This window comes from Taudactylus pleione, unplaced genomic scaffold, assembly GCF_031769625.1.
Source record: "Taudactylus pleione unplaced genomic scaffold, aTauple2 ptg000085l, whole genome shotgun sequence".
In the NCBI taxonomy this organism is placed as follows: Eukaryota; Metazoa; Chordata; class Amphibia; order Anura; family Myobatrachidae; genus Taudactylus; species Taudactylus pleione.
This window is the reverse complement of record NW_028284487.1, coordinates 10,584,426-10,610,623: the sequence shown is the minus strand read 5'-3', so window position 1 is coordinate 10,610,623 and position 26,198 is coordinate 10,584,426. Positions and strand designations below refer to the sequence as shown.

Sequence of the window (26,198 nt, the reverse complement as noted above, 5' to 3'; positions counted from 1 at the left end):
CCATATTGCTATATTTGAGAAAAAGTTTTCTATGTATGCCATATAGAGAAATGCTGCATCAGCCAAAGGATGACATTTTTCTTTATTCCTAACATGGATTTAAAAATTCTGTGTTTTGTATGTGTCTATGATGTTCTCTAGCAAGTTTCAAGGGCTGCTTACTGTAGCCAATGCATTCATCCCACACTTCATGCACTTTGCCGCTGGATAAAATCCCTTCTTGGCATTTCTTGTAGGACAACAAGAAAAAGCACATGGCCCGTATGGGGATCAAACCCATGACCTTGGCGTTATTAGCACCACGCTCTAACCAACTGAGCTAACCGGCCAAACATAAAAGCATCAGCAAACACAAAAATGCCAAATGTACCTAAAACAGGAGAACATTCAGTATTTCAAAGATCAGCAATATTGAGTAGAGGAAGACTCTCTAATAATGGGTTCCATGGTGTAATGGTGAGCACTTTGGACTTTGAATCCAGTAATCTGATTTCAAATCTTGGTGGGACCTAACTTTGTTCAATTTCCTTAAAGTTGAATTTTAGGATAGCTTATCTATATTTAAACTTTGTATAAATCCCATCATCTTCAGTGGTTTCTTTACTCCAAACTAATTTTGAAGCTGTTTCAAATCAGTTTTCAACTGGAGAGATGTTTGTCAAACATTTGAAATAAGGAAAAGTTGCAATAAGAATGCAGTGATCCATCACTTGTGCTATGGTTTTAAGATATTCTGGTTTTAAGAATTTTCTTCTTCAGTGTGCACTAATGAGAGTAAAGGTCTGTTCTTCTTCTCTTCTTAAAACTTAGTCCCCCATAGTAGATTCAATCACCAAATAAATGTCCTGATTGATTAATTAGCCTTAGCATTTCTTAGATTTGCCATATTGCTATATTTGAGAAAAAGTTTTCTATGTATGCCATATAGAGAAATGCTGCATCAGCCAAAGGATGACATTTTTGTTTATTCCTAACATGGATTTAAAAATTCTCTGTTTTGTATGTGTCTATGATGTTCTCTAGCAAGTTTCAAGGGCTGCTAACTGTTGCCAATGCATTCATCCCACACTTCATGCACTTTGCCGCTGGATAAAATCCCTTCTTGGCATTTCTTGTAGGACAACAAGAAAAAGCACATGGCCCGTATGGTGATCGAACACATGACCTTGGCGTTATTAGCACCACGCTCTAACCAACTGAGCTAACCGGCCAAACATAAAAGCATCAGCAAACACAAAAATGCCAAATGTACCTAAAACAGGAGAACATTCAGTATTTCAAAGATCAGCAATATTGAGTAGAGGAAGACTCTCTAATAATGGGTTCCATGGTGTAATGGTGAGCACTTTGGACTTTGAATCCAGTAATCTGATTTCAAATCTTGGTGGGACCTAACTTTGTTCAATTTCCTTAAAGTTGAATTTTAGGATAGCTTATCTATATTTAAACTTTGTATAAATCCCATCATCTTCAGTGGTTTCTTTACTCCAAACTAATTTTGAAGCTGTTTCAAATCAGTTTTCAACTGGAGAGATGTTTGTCAAACATTTGAAATAAGGAAAAGTTGCAATAAGAATGCAGTGATCCATCACTTGTGCTATGGTTTTAAGATATTCTGGTTTTAAGAATTTTCTTCTTCAGTGTGCACTAATGAGAGTAAAGGTCTGTTCTTCTTCTCTTCTTAAAACTTAGTCCCCCATAGTAGATTCAATCACCAAATAAATGTCCTGATTGATTAATTAGCCTTAGCATTTCTTAGATTTGCCATATTGCTATATTTGAGAAAAAGTTTTCTATGTATGCCATATAGAGAAATGCTGCATCAGCCAAAGGATGACATTTTTTTTTATTCCTAACATGGATTTAAAAATTCTCTGTTTTGTATGTGTCTATGATGTTCTCTAGCAAGTTTCAAGGGCTGCTAACTGTTGCCAATGCATTCATCCCACACTTCATGCACTTTGCCGCTGGATAAAATCCCTTCTTGGCATTTCTTGTAGGACAACAAGAAAAAGCACATGGCCCGTATGGTGATCGAACACATGACCTTGGCGTTATTAGCACCACGCTCTAACCAACTGAGCTAACCGGCCAAACATAAAAGCATCTGCAAACACAAAAATGCCAAATGTACCTAAAACAGGAGAACATTCAGTATTTCAAAGATCAGCAATATTGAGTAGAGGAAGAGTCTAGAACAATGGGTTCCATGGTGTAATGGTGAGCACTTTGGACTTTGAATCCAGTAATCTGATATCAAGTCTTGGTGGGACCTAACTTTGTTCAATTTCCTTAAAGTTGAATTTTAGGATAGCTTATCTATATTTAAACTTTGTATGAATCCCATCATCTTCAGTGGTTTCTTTACTCCAAACTAATTTTGAAGCTGTTTCAAATCAGTTTTCAACTGGAGAGATGTTTGTCAAACATTTGAAAATAGGAAAAGTTGCAATAAGAATGCAGTGATCCATCACTTGTGCTATGGTTTTAAGATATTCTGGTTTTAAGAATTTTCTTCTTTAGTGTGCACTAATGAGAGTAAAGGTCTGTTCTTCTTCTCTTCTTAAAACTTAGTCCCCCATAGTAGATTCAATCACCAAATAAATGTCCTGATTGATTAATTAGCCTTAGCATTTCTTAGATTTGCCATATTGCTATATTTGAGAAAAAGTTTTCTATGTATGCCATATAGAGAAATGCTGCATCAGCCAAAGGATGACATTTTTGTTTATTGCTAACATGGATTTAAAAATTCTCTGTTTTGTATGTGTCTATGATGTTCTCTAGCAAGTTTCAAGGGCTGCTAACTGTAGCCAATGCATTCATCCCACACTTCATGCACTTTGCCGCTGGATAAAATCCCTTCTTGGCATTTCTTGTAGGACAACAAGAAAAAGCACATTGCCCGTATGGGGATCAAACACATGACCTTGGCGTTATTAGCACCACGCTCTAACCAACTGAGCTAACCGGCCAAACATAAAAGCATCAGCAAACACAAAAATGCCAAATGTACCTAAAACAGGAGAACATTCAGTATTTCAAAGATCAGCAATATTGAGTAGAGGAAGACTCTCTAATAATGGGTTCCATGGTGTAATGGTGAGCACTTTGGACTTTGAATCCAGTAATCTGATTTCAAATCTTGGTGGGACCTAACTTTGTTCAATTTCCTTAAAGTTGAATTTTAGGATAGCTTATCTATATTTAAACTTTGTATAAATCCCATCATCTTCAGTGGTTTCTTTACTCCAAACTAATTTTGAAGCTGTTTCAAATCAGTTTTCAACTGGAGAGATGTTTGTCAAACATTTGAAATAAGGAAAAGTTGCAATAAGAATGCAGTGATCCATCACTTGTGCTATGGTTTTAAGATATTCTGGTTTTAAGAATTTTCTTCTTCAGTGTGCACTAATGAGAGTAAAGGTCTGTTCTTCTTCTCTTCTTAAAACTTAGTCCCCCATAGTAGATTCAATCACCAAATAAATGTCCTGATTGATTAATTAGCCTTAGCATTTCTTAGATTTGCCATATTGCTATATTTGAGAAAAAGTTTTCTATGTATGCCATATAGAGAAATGCTGCATCAGCCAAAGGATGACATTTTTGTTTATTCCTAACATGGATTTAAAAATTCTCTGTTTTGTATGTGTCTATGATGTTCTCTAGCAAGTTTCAAGGGCTGCTAACTGTTGCCAATGCATTCATCCCACACTTCATGCACTTTGCCGCTGGATAAAATCCCTTCTTGGCATTTCTTGTAGGACAACAAGAAAAAGCACATGGCCCGTATGGTGATCGAACACATGACCTTGGCGTTATTAGCACCACGCTCTAACCAACTGAGCTAACCGGCCAAACATAAAAGCATCAGCAAACACAAAAATGCCAAATGTACCTAAAACAGGAGAACATTCAGTATTTCAAAGATCAGCAATATTGAGTAGAGGAAGACTCTCTAATAATGGGTTCCATGGTGTAATGGTGAGCACTTTGGACTTTGAATCCAGTAATCTGATTTCAAATCTTGGTGGGACCTAACTTTGTTCAATTTCCTTAAAGTTGAATTTTAGGATAGCTTATCTATATTTAAACTTTGTATAAATCCCATCATCTTCAGTGGTTTCTTTACTCCAAACTAATTTTGAAGCTGTTTCAAATCAGTTTTCAACTGGAGAGATGTTTGTCAAACATTTGAAATAAGGAAAAGTTGCAATAAGAATGCAGTGATCCATCACTTGTGCTATGGTTTTAAGATATTCTGGTTTTAAGAATTTTCTTCTTCAGTGTGCACTAATGAGAGTAAAGGTCTGTTCTTCTTCTCTTCTTAAAACTTAGTCCCCCATAGTAGATTCAATCACCAAATAAATGTCCTGATTGATTAATTAGCCTTAGCATTTCTTAGATTTGCCATATTGCTATATTTGAGAAAAAGTTTTCTATGTATGCCATATAGAGAAATGCTGCATCAGCCAAAGGATGACATTTTTTTTTATTCCTAACATGGATTTAAAAATTCTCTGTTTTGTATGTGTCTATGATGTTCTCTAGCAAGTTTCAAGGGCTGCTAACTGTTGCCAATGCATTCATCCCACACTTCATGCACTTTGCCGCTGGATAAAATCCCTTCTTGGCATTTCTTGTAGGACAACAAGAAAAAGCACATGGCCCGTATGGTGATCGAACACATGACCTTGGCGTTATTAGCACCACGCTCTAACCAACTGAGCTAACCGGCCAAACATAAAAGCATCTGCAAACACAAAAATGCCAAATGTACCTAAAACAGGAGAACATTCAGTATTTCAAAGATCAGCAATATTGAGTAGAGGAAGAGTCTAGAACAATGGGTTCCATGGTGTAATGGTGAGCACTTTGGACTTTGAATCCAGTAATCTGATATCAAGTCTTGGTGGGACCTAACTTTGTTCAATTTCCTTAAAGTTGAATTTTAGGATAGCTTATCTATATTTAAACTTTGTATGAATCCCATCATCTTCAGTGGTTTCTTTACTCCAAACTAATTTTGAAGCTGTTTCAAATCAGTTTTCAACTGGAGAGATGTTTGTCAAACATTTGAAAATAGGAAAAGTTGCAATAAGAATGCAGTGATCCATCACTTGTGCTATGGTTTTAAGATATTCTGGTTTTAAGAATTTTCTTCTTTAGTGTGCACTAATGAGAGTAAAGGTCTGTTCTTCTTCTCTTCTTAAAACTTAGTCCCCCATAGTAGATTCAATCACCAAATAAATGTCCTGATTGATTAATTAGCCTTAGCATTTCTTAGATTTGCCATATTGCTATATTTGAGAAAAAGTTTTCTATGTATGCCATATAGAGAAATGCTGCATCAGCCAAAGGATGACATTTTTGTTTATTGCTAACATGGATTTAAAAATTCTCTGTTTTGTATGTGTCTATGATGTTCTCTAGCAAGTTTCAAGGGCTGCTAACTGTAGCCAATGCATTCATCCCACACTTCATGCACTTTGCCGCTGGATAAAATCCCTTCTTGGCATTTCTTGTAGGACAACAAGAAAAAGCACATTGCCCGTATGGGGATCAAACACATGACCTTGGCGTTATTAGCACCACGCTCTAACCAACTGAGCTAACCGGCCAAACATAAAAGCATCAGCAAACACAAAAATGCCAAATGTACCTAAAACAGGAGAACATTCAGTATTTCAAAGATCAGCAATATTGAGTAGAGGAAGACTCTCTAATAATGGGTTCCATGGTGTAATGGTGAGCACTTTGGACTTTGAATCCAGTAATCTGATTTCAAATCTTGGTGGGACCTAACTTTGTTCAATTTCCTTAAAGTTGAATTTTAGGATAGCTTATCTATATTTAAACTTTGTATAAATCCCATCATCTTCAGTGGTTTCTTTACTCCAAACTAATTTTGAAGCTGTTTCAAATCAGTTTTCAACTGGAGAGATGTTTGTCAAACATTTGAAATAAGGAAAAGTTGCAATAAGAATGCAGTGATCCATCACTTGTGCTATGGTTTTAAGATATTCTGGTTTTAAGAATTTTCTTCTTCAGTGTGCACTAATGAGAGTAAAGGTCTGTTCTTCTTCTCTTCTTAAAACTTAGTCCCCCATAGTAGATTCAATCACCAAATAAATGTCCTGATTGATTAATTAGCCTTAGCATTTCTTAGATTTGCCATATTGCTATATTTGAGAAAAAGTTTTCTATGTATGCCATATAGAGAAATGCTGCATCAGCCAAAGGATGACATTTTTTTTTATTCCTAACATGGATTTAAAAATTCTCTGTTTTGTATGTGTCTATGATGTTCTCTAGCAAGTTTCAAGGGCTGCTAACTGTTGCCAATGCATTCATCCCACACTTCATGCACTTTGCCGCTGGATAAAATCCCTTCTTGGCATTTCTTGTAGGACAACAAGAAAAAGCACATGGCCCGTATGGTGATCGAACACATGACCTTGGCGTTATTAGCACCACGCTCTAACCAACTGAGCTAACCGGCCAAACATAAAAGCATCAGCAAACACAAAAATGCCAAATGTACCTAAAACAGGAGAACATTCAGTATTTCAAAGATCAGCAATATTGAGTAGAGGAAGACTCTCTAATAATGGGTTCCATGGTGTAATGGTGAGCACTTTGGACTTTGAATCCAGTAATCTGATTTCAAATCTTGGTGGGACCTAACTTTGTTCAATTTCCTTAAAGTTGAATTTTAGGATAGCTTATCTATATTTAAACTTTGTATAAATCCCATCATCTTCAGTGGTTTCTTTACTCCAAACTAATTTTGAAGCTGTTTCAAATCAGTTTTCAACTGGAGAGATGTTTGTCAAACATTTGAAATAAGGAAAAGTTGCAATAAGAATGCAGTGATCCATCACTTGTGCTATGGTTTTAAGATATTCTGGTTTTAAGAATTTTCTTCTTCAGTGTGCACTAATGAGAGTAAAGGTCTGTTCTTCTTCTCTTCTTAAAACTTAGTCCCCCATAGTAGATTCAATCACCAAATAAATGTCCTGATTGATTAATTAGCCTTAGCATTTCTTAGATTTGCCATATTGCTATATTTGAGAAAAAGTTTTCTATGTATGCCATATAGAGAAATGCTGCATCAGCCAAAGGATGACATTTTTTTTTATTCCTAACATGGATTTAAAAATTCTCTGTTTTGTATGTGTCTATGATGTTCTCTAGCAAGTTTCAAGGGCTGCTAACTGTTGCCAATGGATTCATCCCACACTTCATGCACTTTGCCGCTGGATAAAATCCCTTCTTGGCATTTCTTGTAGGACAACAAGAAAAAGCACATGGCCCGTATGGTGATCGAACACATGACCTTGGCGTTATTAGCACCACGCTCTAACCAACTGAGCTAACCGGCCAAACATAAAAGCATCAGCAAACACAAAAATGCCAAATGTACCTAAAACAGGAGAACATTCAGTATTTCAAAGATCAGCAATATTGAGTAGAGGAAGAGTCTAGAACAATGGGTTCCATGGTGTAATGGTGAGCACTTTGGACTTTGAATCCAGTAATCTGATATCAAGTCTTGGTGGGACCTAACTTTGTTCAATTTCCTTAAAGTTGAATTTTAGGATAGCTTATCTATATTTAAACTTTGTATAAATCCCATCATCTTCAGTGGTTTCTTTACTCCAAACTAATTTTGAAGCTGTTTCAAATCAGTTTTCAACTGGAGAGATGTTTGTCAAACATTTGAAAATAGGAAAAGTTGCAATAAGAATGCAGTGATCCATCACTTGTGCTATGGTTTTAAGATATTCTGGTTTTAAGAATTTTCTTCTTCAGTGTGCACTAATGAGAGTAAAGGTCTGTTCTTCTTCTCTTCTTAAAACTTAGTCCCCCATAGTAGATTCAATCACCAAATAAATGTCCTGATTGATTAATTAGCCTTAGCATTTCTTAGATTTGCCATATTGCTATATTTGAGAAAAAGTTTTCTATGTATGCCATATAGAGAAATGCTGCATCAGCCAAAGGATGACATTTTTTTTTATTCCTAACATGGATTTAAAAATTCTCTGTTTTGTATGTGTCTATGATGTTCTCTAGCAAGTTTCAAGGGCTGCTAACTGTTGCCAATGGATTCATCCCACACTTCATGCACTTTGCCGCTGGATAAAATCCCTTCTTGGCATTTCTTGTAGGACAACAAGAAAAAGCACATGGCCCGTATGGTGATCGAACACATGACCTTGGCGTTATTAGCACCACGCTCTAACCAACTGAGCTAACCGGCCAAACATAAAAGCATCAGCAAACACAAAAATGCCAAATGTACCTAAAACAGGAGAACATTCAGTATTTCAAAGATCAGCAATATTGAGTAGAGGAAGAGTCTAGAACAATGGGTTCCATGGTGTAATGGTGAGCACTTTGGACTTTGAATCCAGTAATCTGATATCAAGTCTTGGTGGGACCTAACTTTGTTCAATTTCCTTAAAGTTGAATTTTAGGATAGCTTATCTATATTTAAACTTTGTATGAATCCCATCATCTTCAGTGGTTTCTTTACTCCAAACTAATTTTGAAGCTGTTTCAAATCAGTTTTCAACTGGAGAGATGTTTGTCAAACATTTGAAAATAGGAAAAGTTGCAATAAGAATGCAGTGATCCATCACTTGTGCTATGGTTTTAAGATATTCTGGTTTTAAGAATTTTCTTCTTTAGTGTGCACTAATGAGAGTAAAGGTCTGTTCTTCTTCTCTTCTTAAAACTTAGTCCCCCATAGTAGATTCAATCACCAAATAAATGTCCTGATTGATTAATTAGCCTTAGCATTTCTTAGATTTGCCATATTGCTATATTTGAGAAAAAGTTTTCTATGTATGCCATATAGAGAAATGCTGCATCAGCCAAAGGATGACATTTTTTTTTATTCCTAACATGGATTTAAAAATTCTCTGTTTTGTATGTGTCTATGATGTTCTCTAGCAAGTTTCAAGGGCTGCTAACTGTAGCCAATGCATTCATCCCACACTTCATGCACTTTGCCGCTGGATAAAATCCCTTCTTGGCATTTCTTGTAGGACAACAAGAAAAAGCACATGGCCCGTATGGGGATCGAACACATGACCTTGGCGTTATTAGCACCACGCTCTAACCAACTGAGCTAACCGGCCAAACATGAAAGCATCAGCAAACACAAAAATGCCAAATGTACCTAAAACAGGAGAACATTCAGTATTTCAAAGATCAGCAATATTGAGTAGAGGAAGACTCTAGAACAATGGGTTCCATGGTGTAATGGTGAGCACTTTGGACTTTGAATCCAGTAATCTGATATCAAATCTTGGTGGGACCTAACTTTGTTCAATTTCCTTAAAGTTGAATTTTAGGATAGCTTATCTATATTTAAACTTTGTATAAATCCCCTCATCTTCAGTGGTTTCTTTACTCCAAACTAATTTTGAAGCTGTTTCAAATCAGTTTTCAACTGGAGACATGTTTGTCAAACATTTGAAAATAGGAAAAGTTGCAATAAGAATGCAGTGATCCATCACTTGTGCTATGGTTTTAAGATATTCTGGTTTTAAGAATTTTCTTCTTTAGTGTGCACTAATGAGAGTAAAGGTCTGTTCTTCTTCTCTTCTTAAAACTTAGTCCCCCATAGTAGATTCAATCACCAAATAAATGTCCTGATTGATTAATTAGCCTTAGCATTTCTTAGATTTGCCATATTGCTATATTTGAGAAAAAGTTTTCTATGTATGCCATATAGAGAAATGCTGCATCAGCCAAAGGATGACATTTTTGTTTATTGCTAACATGGATTTAAAAATTCTCTGTTTTGTATGTGTCTATGATGTTCTCTAGCAAGTTTCAAGGGCTGCTAACTGTAGCCAATGCATTCATCCCACACTTCATGCACTTTGCCGCTGGATAAAATCCCTTCTTGGCATTTCTTGTAGGACAACAAGAAAAAGCACATGGCCCGTATGGGGATCGAACACATGACCTTGGCGTTATTAGCACCACGCTCTAACCAACTGAGCTAACCGGCCAAACATGAAAGCATCAGCAAACACAAAAATGCCAAATGTACCTAAAACAGGAGAACATTCAGTATTTCAAAGATCAGCAATATTGAGTAGAGGAAGACTCTAGAACAATGGGTTCCATGGTGTAATGGTGAGCACTTTGGACTTTGAATCAAGTAATCTGATATCAAATCTTGGTGGGACCTAACTTTGTTCAATTTCCTTAAAGTTGAATTTTAGGATAGCTTATCTATATTTAAACTTTGTATAAATCCCATCATCTTCAGTGGTTTCTTTACTCCAAACTAATTTTGAAGCTGTTTCAAATCAGTTTTCAACTGGAGAGATGTTTGTCAAACATTTGAAAATAGGAAAAGTTGCAATAAGAATGCAGTGATCCATCACTTGTGCTATGGTTTTAAGATATTCTGGTTTTAAGAATTTTCTTCTTCAGTGTGCACTAATGAGAGTAAAGGTCTGTTCTTCTTTTCTTCTTAAAACTTAGTCCCCCATAGTAGATTCAATCACCAAATAAATGTCCTGATTGATTAATTAGCCTTAGCATTTCTTAGATTTGCCATATTGCTATATTTGAGAAAAAGTTTTCTATGTATGCCATATAGAGAAATGCTGCATCAGCCAAAGGATGACATTTTTCTTTATTCCTAACATGGATTTAAAAATTCTGTGTTTTGTATGTGTCTATGATGTTCTCTAGCAAGTTTCAAGGGCTGCTTACTGTAGCCAATGCATTCATCCCACACTTCATGCACTTTGCCGCTGGATAAAATCCCTTCTTGGCATTTCTTGTAGGACAACAAGAAAAAGCACATTGCCCGTATGGGGATCGAACACATGACCTTGGCTTTATTAGCACCACGCTCTAACCAACTGAGCTAACCGGCCAAACATAAAAGCATCAGCAAACACAAAAATGCCAAATGTACCTAAAACAGGAGAACATTCAGTATTTCAAAGATCAGCAATATTGAGTAGAGGAAGACTCTCTAATAATGGGTTCCATGGTGTAATGGTGAGCACTTTGGACTTTGAATCCAGTAATCTGATATCAAATCTTGGTGGGACCTAACTTTGTTCAATTTCCTTAAAGTTGAATTTTAGGATAGCTTATCTATATTTAAACTTTGTATAAATCCCATCATCTTCAGTGGTTTCTTTACTCCAAACTAATTTTGAAGCTGTTTCAAATCAGTTTTCAACTGGAGAGATGTTTGTCAAACATTTGAATATAGGAAAAGTTGCAATAAGAATGCAGTGATCCATCACTTGTGCTATGGTTTTAAGATATTCTGGTTTTAAGAATTTTCTTCTTCAGTGTGCACTAATGAGAGTAAAGTTCTGTTCTTCTTCTCTTCTTAAAACTTAGTCCCCCATAGTAGATTCAATCACCAAATAAATGTCCTGATTGATTAATTTGCCTTAGCATTTCTTAGATTTGCCATATTGCTATATTTGAGAAAAAGTTTTCTATGTATGCCATATAGAGAAATGCTGCATCAGCCAAAGGATGACATTTTTGTTTATTCCTAACATGGATTTAAAAATTCTGTGTTTTGTATGTGTCTATGATGTTCTCTAGCAAGTTTCAAGGGCTGCTTACTGTAGCCAATGCATTCATCCCACACTTCATGCACTTTGCCGCTGGATAAAATCCCTTCTTGGCATTTCTTGTAGGACAACAAGAAAAAGCACATTGCCCGTATGGGGATCGAACACATGACCTTGGCTTTATTAGCACCACGCTCTAACAAACTGAGCTAACCGGCCAAACATAAAAGCAACACCAAACTCAAAAATGCCAAATGTACCTAAAACAGGAGAACATTCAGTATTTCAAAGATCAGCAATATTGAGTAGAGGAAGACTCTCGAACAATGGGTTCCATGGTGTAATGGTGAGCACTTTGGACTTTGAATCCAGTAATCTGATTTCAAATCTTGGTGGGACCTAACTTTGTTCAATTTCCTTAAAGTTGAATTTTAGGATAGCTTATCTATATTTAAACTTTGCATAAATCCCATCATCTTCAGTGGTTTCTTTACTCCAAACTAATTTTGAAACTGTTTCAAATCAGTTTTCAACTGGAGAGATGTTTATCAAACATTTGGAAATAGGAAAAGTTGCAATAAGAATGCAGTGATCCATCACTTGTGCTATGGTTTTAAGATATTCTGGTTTTAAGAATTTTCTTCTTCAGTGTGCACTAATGAGAGTAAAGGTCTGTTCTTCTTCTCTTCTTAAAACTTAGTCCCCCATAGTAGATTCAATCACCAAAAAAATGTCCTGTTTGATTAATTTGCCTTAGCATTTCTTAGATTTGCCATATTGCTATATTTGAGAAAAAGTTTTCTATGTATGCCATATAGAGAAATGCTGCATCAGTCAAAGGATGACATTTTTGTTTATTCCTAACATGGATTTAAAAATTCTCTGTTTTGTATGTGTCTATGATGTTCTCTAGCAAGATTCAAGGGCTGCTTACTGTAGCCAATGCATTCATCCCACACTTCATGCACTTTGCCGCTGGATAAAATCCCTTCTTGGCATTTCTTGTAGGACAACAAGAAAAAGCACATTGCCCGTATGGGGATCGAAAACATGACCTTGGCGTTATTAGCACCACGCTCTAACCAACTGAGCTAACCGGCCAAACATAAAAGCATCAGCAAACTCAAAAATGCCAAATGTACCTAAAACAGGAGAACATTCAGTATTTCAAAGATCAGCAATATTGAGTAGAGGAAGACTCTAGAACAATGGGTTCCATGGTGTAATGGTGAGCACTTTGGACTTTGAATCCAGTAATCTGATATCAAATCTTGGTGGGACCTAACTTTGTTCAATTTCCTTAAAGTTGAATTTTAGGATAGCTTATCTATATTTAAACTTTGTATAAATCCCATCATCTTCAGTGGTTTCTTTACTCCAAACTAATTTTGAAGCTGTTTCAAATCAGTTTTCAACTGGAGAGATGTTTGTCAAACATTTGAAAATAGGAAAAGTTGCAATAAGAATGCAGTGATCCATCACTTGTGCTATAGTTTTAAGATATGCTGGTTTTAAGAATTTTCTTCTTCAGTGTGCACTAATGAGAGTAAAGGTCTGTTCTTCTTCTCTTCTTAAAACTTAGTCCCCCATAGTAGATTCAATCACCAAATAAATGTCCTGATTGATTAATTTGCCTTAGCATTTCTTAGATTTGCCATATTGCTATATTTGAGAAAAAGTTTTCTATGTATGCCATATAGAGAAATGCTGCATCAGCCAAAGGATGACATTTTTGTTTATTCCTAACATGGATTTAAAAATTCTCTGTTTTGTATGTGTCTATGATGTTCTCTAGCAAGTTTCAAGGGCTGCTTACTGTAGCCAATGCATTCATCCCACACTTCATGCACTTTGCCGCTGGATAAAATCCCTTCTTGGCATTTCTTGTAGGACAACAAGAAAAAGCACATTGCCCGTATGGGGATCGAACACATGACCTTGGCTTTATTAGCACCACGCTCTAACAAACTGAGCTAACCGGCCAAACATAAAAGCAACACCAAACTCAAAAATGCCAAATGTACCTAAAACAGGAGAACATTCAGTATTTCAAAGATCAGCAATATTGAGTAGAGGAAGACTCTCGAACAATGGGTTCCATGGTGTAATGGTGAGCACTTTGGACTTTGAATCCAGTAATCTGATTTCAAATCTTGGTGGGACCTAACTTTGTTCAATTTCCTTAAAGTTGAATTTTAGGATAGCTTATCTATATTTAAACTTTGCATAAATCCCATCATCTTCAGTGGTTTCTTTACTCCAAACTAATTTTGAAACTGTTTCAAATCAGTTTTCAACTGGAGAAATGTTTATCAAACATTTGGAAATAGGAAAAGTTGCAATAAGAATGCAGTGATCCATCACTTGTGCTATGGTTTTAAGATATTCTGGTTTTAAGAATTTTCTTCTTCAGTGTGCACTAATGAGAGTAAAGGTCTGTTCTTCTTCTCTTCTTAAAACTTAGTCCCCCATAGTAGATTAAATCACCAAAAAAATGTCCTGTTTGATTAATTTGCCTTAGCATTTCTTAGATTTGCCATATTGCTATATTTGAGAAAAAGTTTTCTATGTATGCCATATAGAGAAATGCTGCATCAGCCAAAGGATGACATTTTTGTTTATTCCTAACATGGATTTAAAAATTCTCTGTTTTGTATGTGTCTATGATGTTCTCTAGCAAGTTTCAAGGGCTGCTTACTGTAGCCAATGCATTCATCCCACACTTCATGCACTTTGCCGCTGGATAAAATCCCTTCTTGGCATTTCTTGTAGGACAACAAGAAAAAGCACATTGCCCGTATGGGGATCGAAAACATGACCTTGGCGTTATTAGCACCACGCTCTAACCAACTGAGCTAACCGGCCAAACATAAAAGCATCAGCAAACTCAAAAATGCCAAATGTACCTAAAACAGGAGAACATTCAGTATTTCAAAGATCAGCAATATTGAGTAGAGGAAGACTCTAGAACAATGGGTTCCATGGTGTAATGGTGAGCACTTTGGACTTTGAATCCAGTAATCTGATATCAAATCTTGGTGGGACCTAACTTTGTTCAATTTCCTTAAAGTTGAATTTTAGGATAGCTTATCTATATTTAAACTTTGTATAAATCCCATCATCTTCAGTGGTTTCTTTACTCCAAACTAATTTTGAAGCTGTTTCAAATCAGTTTTCAACTGGAGAGATGTTTGTCAAACATTTGAAAATAGGAAAAGTTGCAATAAGAATGCAGTGATCCATCACTTGTGCTATAGTTTTAAGATATTCTGGTTTTAAGAATTTTCTTCTTCAGTGTGCACTAATGAGAGTAAAGGTCTGTTCTTCTTCTCTTCTTAAAACTTAGTCCCCCATAGTAGATTCAATCACCAAATAAATGTCCTGATTGATTAATTTGCCTTAGCATTTCTTAGATTTGCCATATTGCTATATTTGAGAAAAAGTTTTCTATGTATGCCATATAGAGAAATGCTGCATCAGCCAAAGGATGACATTTTTCTTTATTCCTAACATGGATTTAAAAATTCTGTGTTTTGTATGTGTCTATGATGTTCTCTAGCAAGTTTCAAGGGCTGCTTACTGTAGCCAATGCATTCATCCCACACTTCATGCACTTTGCCGCTGGATAAAATCCCTTCTTGGCATTTCTTGTAGGACAACAAGAAAAAGCACATGGCCCGTATGGGGATCAAACCCATGACCTTGGCGTTATTAGCACCACGCTCTAACCAACTGAGCTAACCGGCCAAACATAAAAGCATCAGCAAACACAAAAATGCCAAATGTACCTAAAACAGGAGAACATTCAGTATTTCAAAGATCAGCAATATTGAGTAGAGGAAGACTCTCTAATAATGGGTTCCATGGTGTAATGGTGAGCACTTTGGACTTTGAATCCAGTAATCTGATTTCAAATCTTGGTGGGACCTAACTTTGTTCAATTTCCTTAAAGTTGAATTTTAGGATAGCTTATCTATATTTAAACTTTGTATAAATCCCATTATCTTCAGTGGTTTCTTTACTCCAAACTAATTTTGAAGCTGTTTCAAATCAGTTTTCAACTGGAGAGATGTTTGTCAAACATTTGAAATAAGGAAAAGTTGCAATAAGAATGCAGTGATCCATCACTTGTGCTATGGTTTTAAGATATTCTGGTTTTAAGAATTTTCTTCTTCAGTGTGCACTAATGAGAGTAAAGGTCTGTTCTTCTTCTCTTCTTAAAACTTAGTCCCCCATAGTAGATTCAATCACCAAATAAATGTCCTGATTGATTAATTAGCCTTAGCAATTCTTAGATTTGCCATATTGCTATATTTGAGAAAAAGTTTTCTATGTATGCCATATAGAGAAATGCTGCATCAGCCAAAGGATGACATTTTTGTTTATTCCTAACATGGATTTAAAAATTCTCTGTTTTGTATGTGTCTATGATGTTCTCTAGCAAGTTTCAAGGGCTGCTAACTGTTGCCAATGCATTCATCCCACACTTCATGCACTTTGCCGCTGGATAAAATCCCTTCTTGGCATTTCTTGTAGGACAACAAGAAAAAGCACATGGCCCGTATGGGGATCGAACACATGACCTTGGCGTTATTAGCACCACGCTCTAACCAACTGAGCTAACCTGCCAAACATAAAAGCATCAGCAAACACAAAAATGCCAAATGTACCTAAAACAGGAGAACATTCAGTATTTCAAAGATCAGCAATATTGAGTAGAGGAAGACTCTAGAACAATGGGTTCCATGGTGTAATGGTGAGCACTTTGGACTTTGAATCCAGTAATCTGATATCAAGTCTTGGTGGGACCTAACTTTGTTCAATTTCCTTAAAGTTGAATTTTAGGATAGCTTATCTATATTTAAACTTTGTATAAATCCCATTATCTTCAGTGGTTTCTTCACTCCAAACTAATTTTGAAGCTGTTTCAAATCAGTTTTCAACTGGAGAGATGTTTGTCAAACATTTGAAAATAGGAAAAGTTGCAATAAGAATGCAGTGATCCATCACTTGTGCTATGGTTTTAAGATATTCTGGTTTTAAGAATTTTCTTCTTCAGTGTGCACTAATGAGAGTAAAGGTCTGTTCTTCTTCTCTTCTTAAAACTTAGTCCCCCATAGTAGATTAAATCACCAAAAAAATGTCCTGTTTGATTAATTTGCCTTAGCATTTCTTAGATTTGCCATATTGCTATATTTGAGAAAAAGTTTTCTATGTATGCCATATAGAGAAATGCTGCATCAGCCAAAGGATGACATTTTTGTTTATTCCTAACATGGATTTAAAAATTCTCTGTTTTGTATGTGTCTATGATGTTCTCTAGCAAGTTTCAAGGGCTGCTTACTGTAGCCAATGCATTCATCCCACACTTCATGCACTTTGCCGCTGGATAAAATCCCTTCTTGGCATTTCTTGTAGGACAACAAGAAAAAGCACATTGCCCGTATGGGGATCGAAAACATGACCTTGGCGTTATTAGCACCACGCTCTAACCAACTGAGCTAACCGGCCAAACATAAAAGCATCAGCAAACTCAAAAATGCCAAATGTACCTAAAACAGGAGAACATTCAGTATTTCAAAGATCAGCAATATTGAGTAGAGGAAGACTCTAGAACAATGGGTTCCATGGTGTAATGGTGAGCACTTTGGACTTTGAATCCAGTAATCTGATATCAAATCTTGGTGGGACCTAACTTTGTTCAATTTCCTTAAAGTTGAATTTTAGGATAGCTTATCTATATTTAAACTTTGTATAAATCCCATCATCTTCAGTGGTTTCTTTACTCCAAACTAATTTTGAAGCTGTTTCAAATCAGTTTTCAACTGGAGAGATGTTTGTCAAACATTTGAAAATAGGAAAAGTTGCAATAAGAATGCAGTGATCCATCACTTGTGCTATAGTTTTAAGATATTCTGGTTTTAAGAATTTTCTTCTTCAGTGTGCACTAATGAGAGTAAAGGTCTGTTCTTCTTCTCTTCTTAAAACTTAGTCCCCCATAGTAGATTCAATCACCAAATAAATGTCCTGATTGATTAATTTGCCTTAGCATTTCTTAGATTTGCCATATTGCTATATTTGAGAAAAAGTTTTCTATGTATGCCATATAGAGAAATGCTGCATCAGCCAAAGGATGACATTTTTCTTTATTCCTAACATGGATTTAAAAATTCTGTGTTTTGTATGTGTCTATGATGTTCTCTAGCAAGTTTCAAGGGCTGCTTACTGTAGCCAATGCATTCATCCCACACTTCATGCACTTTGCCGCTGGATAAAATCCCTTCTTGGCATTTCTTGTAGGACAACAAGAAAAAGCACATGGCCCGTATGGGGATCAAACCCATGACCTTGGCGTTATTAGCACCACGCTCTAACCAACTGAGCTAACCGGCCAAACATAAAAGCATCAGCAAACACAAAAATGCCAAATGTACCTAAAACAGGAGAACATTCAGTATTTCAAAGATCAGCAATATTGAGTAGAGGAAGACTCTCTAATAATGGGTTCCATGGTGTAATGGTGAGCACTTTGGACTTTGAATCCAGTAATCTGATTTCAAATCTTGGTGGGACCTAACTTTGTTCAATTTCCTTAAAGTTGAATTTTAGGATAGCTTATCTATATTTAAACTTTGTATAAATCCCATTATCTTCAGTGGTTTCTTTACTCCAAACTAATTTTGAAGCTGTTTCAAATCAGTTTTCAACTGGAGAGATGTTTGTCAAACATTTGAAATAAGGAAAAGTTGCAATAAGAATGCAGTGATCCATCACTTGTGCTATGGTTTTAAGATATTCTGGTTTTAAGAATTTTCTTCTTCAGTGTGCACTAATGAGAGTAAAAGTCTGTTCTTCTTCTCTTCTTAAAACTTAGTCCCCCATAGTAGATTCAATCACCAAATAAATGTCCTGATTGATTAATTAGCCTTAGCAATTCTTAGATTTGCCATATTGCTATATTTGAGAAAAAGTTTTCTATGTATGCCATATAGAGAAATGCTGCATCAGCCAAAGGATGACATTTTTGTTTATTCCTAACATGGATTTAAAAATTCTCTGTTTTGTATGTGTCTATGATGTTCTCTAGCAAGTTTCAAGGGCTGCTAACTGTTGCCAATGCATTCATCCCACACTTCATGCACTTTGCCGCTGGATAAAATCCCTTCTTGGCATTTCTTGTAGGACAACAAGAAAAAGCACATGGCCCGTATGGGGATCGAACACATGACCTTGGCGTTATTAGCACCACGCTCTAACCAACTGAGCTAACCTGCCAAACATAAAAGCATCAGCAAACACAAAAATGCCAAATGTACCTAAAACAGGAGAACATTCAGTATTTCAAAGATCAGCAATATTGAGTAGAGGAAGACTCTAGAACAATGGGTTCCATGGTGTAATGGTGAGCACTTTGGACTTTGAATCCAGTAATCTGATATCAAGTCTTGGTGGGACCTAACTTTGTTCAATTTCCTTAAAGTTGAATTTTAGGATAGCTTATCTATATTTAAACTTTGTATAAATCCCATTATCTTCAGTGGTTTCTTCACTCCAAACTAATTTTGAAGCTGTTTCAAATCAGTTTTCAACTGGAGAGATGTTTGTCAAACATTTGAAAATAGGAAAAGTTGCAATAAGAATGCAGTGATCCATCACTTGTGCTATGGTTTTAAGATATTCTGGTTTTAAGAATTTTCTTCTTTAGTATGCACTAATGAGAGTAAAGGTCTGTTCTTCTTCTCTTCTTAAAACTTAGTCCCCCATAGTAGATTCAATCACCAAATAAATGTCCTGATTGATTAATTAGCGTTAGCATTTCTTAGATTTGCCATATTGCTATATTTGAGAAAAAGTTTTCTATGTATGCCATATAGAGAAATGCTGCATCAGCCAAAGGATGACATTTTTGTTTATTCCTAACATGGATTTAAAAATTCTCTGTTTTGTATGTGTCTATGATGTTCTCTAGCAAGTTTCAAGGGCTGCTAACTGTAGCCAATGCATTCATCCCACACTTCATGCACTTTGCCGCTGGATAAAATCCCTTCTTGGCATTTCTTGTTGGACAACAAGAAAAAGCACATGGCCCGAATGGGGATCAAACACATGACCTTGGCGTTAATAGCACCACGCTCTAACCAACTGAGCTAACCGGCCAAACATAAAAGCATCAGCAAACACAAAAATGCCAAATGTACCTAAAACAGGAGAACATTCAGTATTTCAAAGATCAGCAATATTGAGTAGAGGAAGACTCTAGAACAATGGGTTCCATGGTGTAATGGTGAGCACATTGGACTTTGAATCCAGTAATCTGATATCAAATCTTGGTGGGACCTAACTTTGTTCAATTTCCTTAAAGTTGAATTTTAGGATAGCTTATCTATATTTAAACTTTGTATAAATCCCATCATCTTCAGTGGTTTCTTTACTCCAAACTAATTTTGAAGCTGTTTCAAATCAGTTTTCAACTGGAGAGATGTTTGTCAAACATTTGAAAATAGGAAAAGTTGCAATAAGAATGCAGTGATCCATCACTTGTGCTATGGTTTTAAGATATTCTGGTTTTAAGAATTTTCTTCTTCAGTGTGCACTAATGAGAGTAAAGGTCTGTTCTTCTTCTCTTCTTAAAACTTAGTCCCCCATAGTAGATTCAATCACCAAAAAAATGTCCTGTTTGATTAATTTGCCTTAGCATTTCTTAGATTTGCCATATTGCTATATTTGAGAAAAAGTTTTCTATGTATGCCATATAGAGAAATGCTGCATCAGCCAAAGGATGACATTTTTGTTTATTCCTAACATGGATTTAAAAATTCTCTGTTTTGTATGTGTCTATGATGTTCTCTAGCAAGTTTCAAGGGCTGCTTACTGTAGCCAATGCATTCATCCCACACTTCATGCACTTTGCCGCTGGATAAAATCCCTTCTTGGCATTTCTTGTAGGACAACAAGAAAAAGCACATTGCCCGTATGGGGATCGAAAACATGACCTTGGCGTTATTAGCACCACGCTCTAACCAACTGAGCTAACCGGCCAAACATAAAAGCATCAGCAAACTCAAAAATGCCAAATGTACCTAAAACAGGAGAACATTCAGTATTTCAAAGATCAGCAATATTGAGTAGAGGAAGACTCTAGAACAATGGGTTCCATGGTGTAATGGTGAGCACTTTGGACTTTGAATCCAGTAATCTGATATCAAATCTTGGTGGGACCTAACTTTGTTCAATTTCCTTAAAGTTGAATTTTAGGATAGCTTATCTATATTTAAACTTTGTATAAATCCCATCATCTTCAGTGGTTTCTTTACTCCAAACTAATTTTGAAGCTGTTTCAAATCAGTTTTCAACTGGAGAGATGTTTGTCAAACATTTGAAAATAGGAAAAGTTGCAATAAGAATGCAGTGATCCATCACTTGTGCTATAGTTTTAAGATATTCTGGTTTTAAGAATTTTCTTCTTCAGTGTGCACTAATGAGAGTAAAGGTCTGTTCTTCTTCTCTTCTTAAAACTTAGTCCCCCATAGTAGATTCAATCACCAAATAAATGTCCTGATTGATTAATTTGCCTTAGCATTTCTTAGATTTGCCATATTGCTATATTTGAGAAAAAGTTTTCTATGTATGCCATATAGAGAAATGCTGCATCAGCCAAAGGATGACATTTTTCTTTATTCCTAACATGGATTTAAAAATTCTGTGTTTTGTATGTGTCTATGATGTTCTCTAGCAAGTTTCAAGGGCTGCTTACTGTAGCCAATGCATTCATCCCACACTTCATGCACTTTGCCGCTGGATAAAATCCCTTCTTGGCATCTCTTGTAGGACAACAAGAAAAAGCACATGGCCCGTATGGGGATCAAACCCATGACCTTGGCGTTATTAGCACCACGCTCTAACCAACTGAGCTAACCGGCCAAACATAAAAGCATCAGCAAACACAAAAATGCCAAATGTACCTAAAACAGGAGAACATTCAGTATTTCAAAGATCAGCAATATTGAGTAGAGGAAGACTCTCTAATAATGGGTTCCATGGTGTAATGGTGAGCACTTTGGACTTTGAATCCAGTAATCTGATTTCAAATCTTGGTGGGACCTAACTTTGTTCAATTTCCTTAAAGTTGAATTTTAGGATAGCTTATCTATATTTAAACTTTGTATAAATCCCATTATCTTCAGTGGTTTCTTTACTCCAAACTAATTTTGAAGCTGTTTCAAATCAGTTTTCAACTGGAGAGATGTTTGTCAAACATTTGAAATAAGGAAAAGTTGCAATAAGAATGCAGTGATCCATCACTTGTGCTATGGTTTTAAGATATTCTGGTTTTAAGAATTTTCTTCTTCAGTGTGCACTAATGAGAGTAAAGGTCTGTTCTTCTTCTCTTCTTAAAACTTAGTCCCCCATAGTAGATTCAATCACCAAATAAATGTCCTGATTGATTAATTAGCCTTAGCAATTCTTAGATTTGCCATATTGCTATATTTGAGAAAAAGTTTTCTATGTATGCCATATAGAGAAATGCTGCATCAGCCAAAGGATGACATTTTTGTTTATTCCTAACATGGATTTAAAAATTCTCTGTTTTGTATGTGTCTATGATGTTCTCTAGCAAGTTTCAAGGTCTGCTAACTGTAGCCAATGCATTCATCCCACACTTCATGCACTTTGCCGCTGGATAAAATCCCTTCTTGGCATTTCTTGTTGGACAACAAGAAAAAGCACATGGCCCAAATGGGGATCGAACACATGACCTTGGCGTTAATAGCACCACACTCTAACCAACTGAGCTAACCGGCCAAACATTAAAGCATCAGCAAACACAAAAATGCCAAATGTACCTAAAACAGGAGAACATTCAGTATTTCAAAGATCAGCAATATTGAGTAGAGGAAGACTCTAGAACAATGGGTTCCATGGTGTAATGGTGAGCCCTTTGGACTTTGAATCCAGTAATCTGATATCAAATCTTGGTGGGACCTAACTTTGTTCAATTTCCTTAAAGTTGAATTTTAGGATAGCTTATCTATATTTAAACTTTGTATAAATCCCATCATCTTCAGTGGTTTCTTTACTCCAAACTAATTTTGAAGCTGTTTCAAATCAGTTTTCAACTGGAGAGATGTTTGTCAAACATTTGAAAATAGGAAAAGTTGCAATAAGAATGCAGTGATCCATCACTTGTGCTATAGTTTTAAGATATTCTGGTTTTAAGAATTTTCTTCTTCAGTGTGCACTAATGAGAGTAAAGGTCTGTTCTTCTTCTCTTCTTAAAACTTAGTCCCCCATAGTAGATTCAATCACCAAATAAATGTCCTGATTGATTAATTTGCCTTAGCATTTCTTAGATTTGCCATATTGCTATATTTGAGAAAAAGTTTTCTATGTATGCCATATAGAGAAATGCTGCATCAGCCAAAGGATGACATTTTTCTTTATTCCTAACATGGATTTAAAAATTCTGTGTTTTGTATGTGTCTATGATGTTCTCTAGCAAGTTTCAAGGGCTGCTTACTGTAGCCAATGCATTCATCCCACACTTCATGCACTTTGCCGCTGGATAAAATACCTTCTTGGCATTTCTTGTAGGACAACAAGAAAAAGCACATGGCCCGTATGGGGATCAAACCCATGACCTTGGCGTTATTAGCACCACGCTCTAACCAACTGAGCTAACCGGCCAAACATAAAAGCATCAGCAAACACAAAAATGCCAAATGTACCTAAAACAGGAGAACATTCAGTATTTCAAAGATCAGCAATATTGAGTAGAGGAAGACTCTCTAATAATGGGTTCCATGGTGTAATGGTGAGCACTTTGGACTTTGAATCCAGTAATCTGATTTCAAATCTTGGTGGGACCTAACTTTGTTCAATTTCCTTAAAGTTGAATTTTAGGATAGCTTATCTATATTTAAACTTTGTATAAATCCCATTATCTTCAGTGGTTTCTTTACTCCAAACTAATTTTGAAGCTGTTTCAAATCAGTTTTCAACTGGAGAGATGTTTGTCAAACATTTGAAATAAGGAAAAGTTGCAATAAGAATGCAGTGATCCATCACTTGTGCTATGGTTTTAAGATATTCTGGTTTTAAGAATTTTCTTCTTCAGTGTGCACTAATGAGAGTAAAGGTCTGTTCTTCTTCTCTTCTTAAAACTTAGTCCCCCATAGTAGATTCAATCACCAAATAAATGTCCTGATTGATTAATTAGCCTTAGCAATTCTTAGATTTGCCATATTGCTATATTTGAGAAAAAGTTTTCTATGTATGCCATATAGAGAAATGCTGCATCAGCCAAAGGATGACATTTTTGTTTATTCCTAACATGGATTTAAAAATTATCTGTTTTGTATGTGTCTATGATGTTCTCTAGCAAGTTTCAAGGTCTGCTAACTGTAGCCAATGCATTCATCCCACACTTCATGCACTTTGCCGCTGGATAAAATCCCTTCTTGGCATTTCTTGTTGGACAACAAGAAAAAGCACATGGCCCAAATGGGGATCGAACACATGACCTTGGCGTTAATAGCACCACGCTCTAACCAACTGAGCTAACCGGCCAAACATTAAAGCATCAGCAAACACAAAAATGCCAAATGTACCTAAAACAGGAGAACATTCAGTATTTCAAAGATCAGCAATATTGAGTAGAGGAAGACTCTAGAACAATGGGTTCCATGGTGTAATGGTGAGCACTTTGGACTTTGAATCCAGTAATCTGATATCAAATCTTGGTGGGACCTAACTTTGTTCAATTTCCTTAAAGTTGAATTTTAGGATAGCTTATCTATATTTAAACTTTGTATAAATCCCATCATCTTCAGTGGTTTCTTTACTCCAAACTAATTTTGAAGCTGTTTCAAATCAGTTTTCAACTGGAGAGATGTTTGTCAAACATTTGAAAATAGGAAAAGTTGCAATAAGAATGCAGTAATCCATCACTTGTGCTATGGTTTTAAGATATTCTGGTTTTAAGAATTTTCTTCTTCAGTGTGCACTAATGAGAGTAAAGGTCTGTTCTTCTTCTCTTCTTAAAACTTAGTCCCCCATAGTAGATTCAATCACCAAAAAAATGTCCTGTTTGATTAATTTGCCTTAGCATTTCTTAGATTTGCCATATTGCTATATTTGAGAAAAAGTTTTCTATGTATGCCATATAGAGAAATGCTGCATCAGCCAAAGGATGACATTTTTGTTTATTCCTAACATGGATTTAAAAATTCTCTGTTTTGTATGTGTCTATGATGTTCTCTAGCAAGTTTCAAGGGCTGCTTACTGTAGCCAATGCATTCATCCCACACTTCATGCACTTTGCCGCTGGATAAAATCCCTTCTTGGCATTTCTTGTAGGACAACAAGAAAAAGCACATTGCCCGTATGGGGATCGAAAACATGACCTTTGCGTTATTAGCACCACGCTCTAACCAACTGAGCTAACCGGCCAAACATAAAAGCATCAGCAAACTCAAAAATGCCAAATGTACCTAAAACAGGAGAACATTCAGTATTTCAAAGATCAGCAATATTGAGTAGAGGAAGACTCTAGAACAATGGGTTCCATGGTGTAATGGTGAGCACTTTGGACTTTGAATCCAGTAATCTGATTTCAAATCTTGGTGGGACCTAACTTTGTTCAATTTCCTTAAAGTTGAATTTTAGGATAGCTTATCTATATTTAAACTTTGCATAAATCCCATCATCTTCAGTGGTTTCTTTACTCCAAACTAATTTTGAAACTGTTTCAAATCAGTTTTCAACTGGAGAGATGTTTATCAAACATTTGGAAATAGGAAAAGTTGCAATAAGAATGCAGTGATCCATCACTTGTGCTATGGTTTTAAGATATTCTGGTTTTAAGAATTTTCTTCTTCAGTGTGCACTAATGAGAGTAAAGGTCTGTTCTTCTTCTCTTCTTAAAACTTAGTCCCCCATAGTAGATTCAATCACCAAAAAAATGTCCTGTTTGATTAATTTGCCTTAGCATTTCTTAGATTTGCCATATTGCTATATTTGAGAAAAAGTTTTCTATGTATGCCATATAGAGAAATGCTGCATCAGTCAAAGGATGACATTTTTGTTTATTCCTAACATGGATTTAAAAATTCTCTGTTTTGTATGTGTCTATGATGTTCTCTAGCAAGATTCAAGGGCTGCTTACTGTAGCCAATGCATTCATCCCACACTTCATGCACTTTGCCGCTGGATAAAATCCCTTCTTGGCATTTCTTGTAGGACAACAAGAAAAAGCACATTGCCCGTATGGGGATCGAAAACATGACCTTGGCGTTATTAGCACCACGCTCTAACCAACTGAGCTAACCGGCCAAACATAAAAGCATCAGCAAACTCAAAAATGCCAAATGTACCTAAAACAGGAGAACATTCAGTATTTCAAAGATCAGCAATATTGAGTAGAGGAAGACTCTAGAACAATGGGTTCCATGGTGTAATGGTGAGCACTTTGGACTTTGAATCCAGTAATCTGATATCAAATCTTGGTGGGACCTAACTTTGTTCAATTTCCTTAAAGTTGAATTTTAGGATAGCTTATCTATATTTAAACTTTGTATAAATCCCATCATCTTCAGTGGTTTCTTTACTCCAAACTAATTTTGA

At 35.9% G+C, this 26,198-nt stretch overlaps 10 non-coding genes across 10 annotated transcripts; all 10 read right to left on the bottom strand.

Annotated features, from left to right (window-relative positions):
* Positions 1–255: 255 nt before the first annotated feature.
* Positions 256–329, bottom strand: TRNAI-AAU (transfer RNA isoleucine (anticodon AAU)). The gene has a single exon. It is a non-coding gene; the product is annotated as a tRNA-Ile (tRNA).
* Positions 330–9,075: 8,746 nt separating this feature from the next.
* TRNAI-AAU (transfer RNA isoleucine (anticodon AAU)) lies at positions 9,076–9,149 on the bottom strand. The gene has a single exon. It is a non-coding gene; the product is annotated as a tRNA-Ile (tRNA).
* An 808-nt stretch (positions 9,150–9,957) lies between these two features.
* On the bottom strand, positions 9,958–10,031 carry TRNAI-AAU (transfer RNA isoleucine (anticodon AAU)). Its single transcript has one exon. It is a non-coding gene; the product is annotated as a tRNA-Ile (tRNA).
* A 5,218-nt stretch (positions 10,032–15,249) lies between these two features.
* On the bottom strand, positions 15,250–15,323 carry TRNAI-AAU (transfer RNA isoleucine (anticodon AAU)). The gene has a single exon. It is a non-coding gene; the product is annotated as a tRNA-Ile (tRNA).
* Positions 15,324–17,895: 2,572 nt separating this feature from the next.
* Positions 17,896–17,969, bottom strand: TRNAI-AAU (transfer RNA isoleucine (anticodon AAU)). Its single transcript has one exon. It is a non-coding gene; the product is annotated as a tRNA-Ile (tRNA).
* A 1,690-nt stretch (positions 17,970–19,659) lies between these two features.
* TRNAN-AUU (transfer RNA asparagine (anticodon AUU)) lies at positions 19,660–19,733 on the bottom strand. Its single transcript has one exon. It is a non-coding gene; the product is annotated as a tRNA-Asn (tRNA).
* A 1,690-nt stretch (positions 19,734–21,423) lies between these two features.
* Positions 21,424–21,497, bottom strand: TRNAI-AAU (transfer RNA isoleucine (anticodon AAU)). Its single transcript has one exon. It is a non-coding gene; the product is annotated as a tRNA-Ile (tRNA).
* Positions 21,498–22,305: 808 nt separating this feature from the next.
* TRNAN-AUU (transfer RNA asparagine (anticodon AUU)) lies at positions 22,306–22,379 on the bottom strand. Its single transcript has one exon. It is a non-coding gene; the product is annotated as a tRNA-Asn (tRNA).
* An 808-nt stretch (positions 22,380–23,187) lies between these two features.
* Positions 23,188–23,261, bottom strand: TRNAI-AAU (transfer RNA isoleucine (anticodon AAU)). The gene has a single exon. It is a non-coding gene; the product is annotated as a tRNA-Ile (tRNA).
* An 808-nt stretch (positions 23,262–24,069) lies between these two features.
* On the bottom strand, positions 24,070–24,143 carry TRNAN-AUU (transfer RNA asparagine (anticodon AUU)). The gene has a single exon. It is a non-coding gene; the product is annotated as a tRNA-Asn (tRNA).
* Positions 24,144–26,198: the final 2,055 nt, after the last annotated feature.